Raw genomic sequence first — 6370 nt, forward strand, 5'->3', positions numbered from 1 at the left:
AATTTTGAATTTAGAAACATCCGCAGATGTGTTCATACGGCGGTCATCATGGAACCTTCAATGTGACACAGTAGTGTCATTCCATGAAAAGCGGCGTATGGTCCCCAAGTAAAAGAATGCGTGTGCCCTAAACGAGAAAACAATGGGCGGAACTAAATAAAATGGAATTTTGAAAGGGGATCTGAGGTTATGAAGCCTGCATATCACAGATAAGACGTCAAAAGACAAATTTAAAAAGCAGGCAACATATCCTAAGGGTGATTATACAGTATTCAAGTAGGAATACTGGAACCACCCAAGTTGAAAATGGCCAAAAAGAAGAAACTAAAAGTACCACATAACATGTTTACACAACAATAATGTTGTGCTGAACGATCTTCAAGGATCGAAAATATAACATCATTGATTAAATGTACGGGGAGACTTTTTACAGCCGCCACACGGCACAAATAACACGGATGTGACAATAAAATAGAGTAAAGCAGAATCCCTAAAGAAAGCCCAACACAACAAAATTGAAAATGTTGCAGGCTCGGTTTGATTGAGCCTGTTCATGGACGGTACTGGAAAGTGCAAGTTACCGTCCACGCCCCCTAGCACCGGCTTAAGCAGAATTCAACATTTAAACACAGAAATGGTGAAATTTTGAATTTAGAAACATCCGCAGATGTGTTCATACGGCGGTCATCATGGAACCTTCAATGTGACACAGTAGTGTCATTCCATGAAAAGCGGCGTATGGTCCCCAAGTAAAAGAATGCGTGTGCCCTAAACGAGAAAACAATGGGCGGAACTAAATAAAATGGAATTTTGAAAGGGGATCTGAGGTTATGAAGCCTGCATATCACAGATAAAACGTCAAAAGACAAATTTAAAAAGCAGGCAACATATCCTAAGGGTGATTATACAGTATTCAAGTAGGAATACTGGAACCACCCAAGTTGAAAATGGCCAAAAAGAAGAAACTAAAAGTACCACATAACATGTTTACACAACAATAATGTTGTGCTGAACGATCTTCAAGGATCGAAAATATAACATCATTGATTAAATGTACGGGGAGACTTTTTTCAGCCGCCACACGGCACAAATAACACGGATGTGACAATAAAATAGAGTAAAGCAGAATCCCTAAAGAAAGCCCAACACAACAAAATTGAAAATGTTGCAGGCTCGGTTTGATTGAGCCTGTTCAAAGACTTATTCTCCTAGGAAAGAAAGAATTTTGATGATATTGTGTCCTCGAGAAGGGTATCAGGTAGTTCAGATTTCTTGTTTGAGTAAGGTATTGGTGGTCAACAAAAACAATGTTGTTTTGGATTTTATACAAGTAGGTTACAGCACTGATGTTTCGACGCTGTTCAAGGGTTTGCAAATTAAGATCATTTATCATTTTTGAGACACTTCTTGTATAGTCATAATCATTAAAAATGTATCTAGCAGCTGATCTTTGTACTTGCTCTGTCTTATAAATCAAGTATTTCTGCCAAGGATGCCAAACTATGGAGCAATATTCGATCTGAGGTCTAACATAGGTCTTATATGCAGTTTCCTTTATCTTTTTATTTGGGGTTTTAACATTTCCTCTAATGAATCTCAGGGAGTTATTTGCTTTAGATGTAATGTTGTTTATATGTTTGGTCCATGAAAGGTCTTGACTAATAGTGACTCCTAAGTATTTCGCTTCTTGAGCTGAGTTTAGTTGGATGTTATGGAGGGTATAAGGTAATATTACAGGGTTTCTTTTTCTTGTTATCCTGAGAACTTCACATTTGTCAGGGTTGAACTCCATGGACCAGTCTTTTTCCCATGTTTCTAAAGCATGAAGGTCATCTTTGAGGGTTTGGGCATCTTGTTTAGATCTGATGGTTAGGTAGACAACAGTATCATCTGCAAAGAGTCTAACCTTACCTTTGACACTATCCGGGAGGTCGTTTATGTAAGAAAGGAAAAGGCAGGGACCTAATACCGAGCCTTGGGGGACACCTGAGAGGACTGGTAGAATTCCTGATTTTTGACCTTCAACTACAACTTGCTGGGAGCGTGACTTAAGGAAGGAATGGACCCAATTTGTAACCTCATAACTTATACCCAATCTTTCCAATTTACTCACAAGTTTGTGATGGTCCACCTTATCAAATGCCTTATTGAAATCTATGACTATGACATCAGTTTGTTGGCCACTTTCAAGATTGTCATGAATTTCCTGGGAGAAGCTTACTAGCTGGGACTCACAACTCCGTTTTGACCTGAAGCCATGTTGATATGGCTAAGAATGTTGTGTTTATCATAAAAAGGACATAATATTTGACACTTAGATGTGCTCCATCAATTTGGACGCTATAGATGTGAGGGAGATTGGTCTATAACTGTGGGTTTGCATTTTGGGCCTTTTTTGTAAACTGGGGCAATTATTGCATGCTTCCAGTCTTCTGGGACAATACCTGTTTTAAGTAAGATTTGGAAGATTTGGGTCTGTATGGGAGTAACCTCTTGATGGAGCTCTTTTATTAACCTAGGGGATATTTGGTCAGGCCAGAAGCTTTATTTGGGTTTATCTATTTTAGGCCTTTTAAAAGTTTCTTCACACCATCTTCCGATATAGATACTTCTGGCATAGATGGGTGGTGTTTTGGACTAAGCTTCTGTTTGCAAGCCTGGGATAAGGGGCTGAGGCCGAGAGAAGACTCAAACTGGGAGTTATGGATATCTGCTTTTGCAACTGGATCAGTAAATGTTTGACCCTCTGATTTGAGGGGTGCCACACCACAGCTTTCAGTTTTGTTACTTTGAACGTATTGGTAGAATTTTTTATTTTTCACATTCTGGGAGTCTTGACTAAAAATGACAGAGCCTATGTATTGCCAGTATGCTTTCCTAGTTTCTCTTTGGATTTCACTTTTAAGTACTTTGAGCTTTTTGGCCAAATCATTTGATGGGGACTTTGACCTTTTAATGTTTAAATAAGTTCTATCACGTTTCCTAATTTTGCGAATAATGGACTTGTTTAACCATCGTAGATCTCGACGTGTTTCAGTGACTTTAGTTGGTATGTGAATAGAACAAAGGTGGTTTGGTTCGTCCTTTAAGGAAATCCAGGCTTTATTGGGATCAGTCTGGTGTGTTTCACTGTAGACCTTGGCGTATTTACTTACATCATTTCTAAAACAATTCTAGTTTGCATTATTATAACATTGGATTTCCCTCTTTGATTGAAGTTGACGCCCTCTTGTTAATTTTGATTTCATGAAAGACTATGTCATGATCTGAGAAGTCTAAGGGAGGTAGGGTTTTTGTACTATGTACGTGGGAAGGCATGTTTGTGAGGAACAGGTCAAGGACGTTGTTAACTCTGGTAGGGATGTTGACCATTTGCTGTAGGTTTAAGTTAATGAGGTTTTCAAGGAAAGAAGTGTATATGTTTGGGAACTTACAACCTTCTATCAGGGATTCTGTTGACCAGTTGATGCTTGGCATATTGAAGTCCCCAAGCACCCAGACAATACTATTTTTGGGGATCTTTTTTATGGATGACCAAAGTTCATTGAGGGGTATCTCATCCTTCTCGTTAGGTTTATAGAAGAAAGAGATATAGATGTACTTAAAACCTTTAAGGGATATTTTGGCCCAAACTGAATTATATTTTGATTTCAGATCGGGTTGTTCCTGGCTTAGGATGGATTTCGATATGACAATGAGGGTTCCCCCACCTTTGCCCTCTAGTCTATCATCCATATATACCTGGAAGTTTAAGAAGTCAGGAAAAATTTCAGCTGTTGATATTTCAGGTTTTAGCCGTGTCTCGGTGCAGCAATTAATGTCGGGTTTGACTTGAGATATTACCTGTTGTAAATCTGGTATTTTATTTTTAATAGAGCGGCAATTTATGTTTAAGACGCACAACCTTTCACATTCTTCAAGTTTTTTTGTTTGCCTTTGGAGGATGACGCTTATTTTTATCCCCCGCCGAAAAGGCGGCGGGGGATATAGAAATAGTCTCCGTCCGTCCGTCGACCTTCCGTCCGTCCTTCCGTCCGACATTTTTGTCCGGAGCATATCTCAAAAAGTATTTGAGTTATCAACTTGAAACTTCATAGGTGAATAGACCTCATTAAGGAGGAGTGCAGTGCACAAGAATGATAACTCTACCTTGCATGATTTTTGAGTTATTGCCCTTTGTTATTTTTCAAAATTGATTTTTGTCCAGAGCATAACTCCAAAAGCCTATGAGATATCAACATGAAACTTCATAGGTGCATAGATCTCACTCAGGAGGTGTGCAGTGCACAAGAATGATAACTCTACCTTTCATAATTTTTGAGTTATTGCCCTTTGTTATTTTTCATACTTAATTTTTCACCTGAGTGGAGCATAGCTCAAAAAGTGTTTGAGATATCAACATGAAATGTCATAGGTAGATAGATCTTATTGAGGAGGAATGGTGTGCGCAAGAATGATAACTCTTCCCTATACATTTTTTGAGTTATTGCCCTTTGTTCTTTTTCATGCTATTTTGTCCAGAGCTTATCTCAAAAAGTATTTGAGGTATCAACTTGAAACTTCAAAGGTGGATGAATCTCATTGAGGAGGAGTGCAGTGCTTAAGAATGATAACTCTACCCTGCATTATTTTTGAGTTATTGCCCTTTGTTATTTTTCAAAATTAATTTTTGTCCAGAGCATAACTCAAAAAGCCTTTGAGATATCAAAATAAACCTTCATAGGTGCATAGATCTCACTCAGGAGGTGTGCACTGCACAAGAATGATAACTTTACCTTTTATAAATTTTGAGTTATTGCCCTTTGTTATTTTTCATACATAATTTTTCACCCGAGTGGAGCATAACTCAAAAGTGTTTGAGATGTCAACATGAAATGTCATAGGTGGATAGATTTTATTGAGGAGGAATGCTGTGCAAAAGAATGATAACTCTTCCCTGTACAATTTTTTAGTTATTGCCCTTTGTTCTTTTTCATACTATTTTGTCCGGAGCTTATCTCAAAAAGTATTTGAGGTATCAACTTGAAACTTCATAGGTGGATGGATCTCATTCAGGAAGAGTGCAGTGCACAAGAACGATAACTCTACCCTGCATAATTGTTTAGTTATTGCCCTTTTTTTATTTTTCAAAATTAATTTTTGTCCAGAGCATAACTCAAAAGGCCTTTGAGATATCATTATGAAACTTCAAAGGTGCATAGATCTAACTCAGGAGGTGTGCAGTGCACAAGAATGATAACTCTACCTTTTATAATTTTTGAGTTATTGCCCTTTGTTATTTTTCATACTTAATTTTTCAATTCAATTTTTTTCTCAAAAAGTATTTGAGGTATCAACTTGAAACTTCATAGGCGGATAGATTTTACTGAGGAGGGATGCAGCACACAAGAATGACAACCTACCCTGCATTATTTTTCAGTTATTGCCCTTTGTTATTTTCAGCCATCAGTATTCACATAGGTTTCAAATCTGTAATCACTATAGCCATCAGTTTTCATTACCAAAAGACCTCTTTAAATGGAATTATTCTGCTCTACTACATATACATTCTTCCAATGAGCAAACACAATCGGCGGGGGATGGCCATGTTGACATGGCTCTTGTTGGGATTAGGGGTGGAAGTAGCAATTGGTTGTGTGCCTGGACTGCTTGAACTAATGTGTGATCTATGGGGGGAGGAGAAATCAAGTGCTATCTTCACTCATGATGGAATTGTGAGGGGAGAATCTAGTATTTTCATACAGTGAATTTAGGGATTCAGACAGAGAGGTAAAATAATTTATATCTCCACATTTGGTGCAGTGCCACACAAATCTGGAATCTGATAGGCAGTCATATGTGGAGTTTCCTATACCTTGGTCAAAATTGGTCAATCCGGCCCCAAAGTATTTTTATTTGGTCAATGCGGCCCCAAAATTGGTCATTCCGTCCCCAAAATATATATTTTTCAAAGAAAACTATTTAAGTCATCTTGCTGTATGATGGAATAAAAATGATTTATTATTAATTGAAGATTATTAACTATAGAACAATAGTAAAAAAAACATGAACTGGCATAAAAGTGTCGGTAAATTTAATTGCGCCGATTAAGTCTTTAATACGGTGATAATGAATATAACATCAACAATTATATGTACATCAACATTAATCCAGATGTGGTAATCAAACAGTTTAAAGCAATCAATTAACAAAAATGGTATAGCAGTGAAAACAAGTCCTTTAAATAAGTTGGTAGTATATTTCATGTCTTTATTCGATGTAAATTAAAGATAGTTTCGTGAGTGTTAATGCGATAATTAGGAAGAAATGCATAGAATTTCTATTAATGTTTAAAAAAATCTTATTTATTGTTTAAGAAGGAACAAACCAT

Source organism: Ruditapes philippinarum, unplaced genomic scaffold, assembly GCF_026571515.1.
Source record: "Ruditapes philippinarum isolate M1 unplaced genomic scaffold, ASM2657151v2 ctg3138_1_1_1_1, whole genome shotgun sequence".
Classification (NCBI taxonomy): Eukaryota; Metazoa; Mollusca; class Bivalvia; order Venerida; family Veneridae; genus Ruditapes; species Ruditapes philippinarum.